This window comes from Frankliniella occidentalis, unplaced genomic scaffold, assembly GCF_000697945.3.
Source record: "Frankliniella occidentalis isolate FOCC.00 unplaced genomic scaffold, Focc_3.1 Scaffold33, whole genome shotgun sequence".
Classification (NCBI taxonomy): Eukaryota; Metazoa; Arthropoda; class Insecta; order Thysanoptera; family Thripidae; genus Frankliniella; species Frankliniella occidentalis.
The window spans coordinates 1,800,136-1,801,105 of record NW_026267163.1 but is presented as its reverse complement, the minus strand read 5'-3'; the positions used below and the strand labels follow the sequence as shown (position 1 = coordinate 1,801,105).

The 970-nt window shown below is 63.4% G+C and overlaps 1 protein-coding gene across 2 annotated transcripts in view; it reads right to left on the bottom strand.

The window, feature by feature from the left end:
- LOC113212278 (pneumococcal serine-rich repeat protein) overlaps window positions 1–970 on the bottom strand; it is a 154,779-nt gene that overhangs the window by 10,358 nt on the left and 143,451 nt on the right. The gene's annotated exons all lie outside the window — the stretch shown is intronic.

Below are 970 nucleotides of genomic sequence, written 5' to 3'. Positions count from 1 at the left end.
CGCGGGCCGCGATACATATTTAGAGGGAAGGCAGCAGGCAGCCGCGACTGGAATGCGGCCAGGGAGTAGAACAAGCCGAGTCCAATTCCATACACCATAACAACCACGACCTCCAATGGTCACTACACTACTTTATTTACCACAAACTGGAGGAGAGAAGAGGAGAGCGGCTGGCTATGCCCTTAATTAAGACCGCGACCCTGGGTTTTGTTTACCGTTAATATCCCCCCCACCCTCCCCCTCATCCAGAGAGAGAGAGAGAGAGAGAGAGCCGCCGCAGAGCGTGCGCGGCGTGGCGGAGCGAGGCGGCCTTACCATTCTGTTTGTCGGTCTCTGCGGCACAACACGATAATGAAACAATTGCCCCGCCAGTCTCTCCCCCTCCCCCGTCCCCTCACTCCCCCCTACCACCACCACCGCCGCCGCCCTGGGGGGGCACGTCGAGCCTCCCGCCCTCCCTGTCCTCATTCCGCATTCAGGGGGCGTTAGCGGGCACCTGGCGAAGCTCGTCTGGCTGCCCCGCCCCCGCCCCCGCCTCGCCGCGCCGCTCCCCCTGGATGCTCGTCTGCTCCAAGGAACGCCTTTCGCCGGCGGCAGGACAAGGGACAAGGCAAGAGCAAGGAGGAAGAAGACGCCGCCCCTTTCCCTTTTGCAGGGCTACGAGTTATACACCACAACGCGACGACGCCACCTCAGGAGGAGGGTGCTCGCACGACACAGCAGCAGTGATTCAACTCATCTGCGAATGAGGCAGTCACCCGTCACTAGGAGCAAAATACAAAAAGACGGTGTGCACTTTCTCGGTGGCCATCCCATGACACCGCGATGGTGTGCGGTTGTTCGCCGAGATGCTGCCGCTGGGCTGGGCAGGCTCCCTCCGCGGCGGGGGCGGGCGGGGGCGGCCCGGGGATGCGCGAGGCGCTCATTTGGAATTCACGCGGCGTCCGTCCGTACCTGGGCGCGGCGCGGG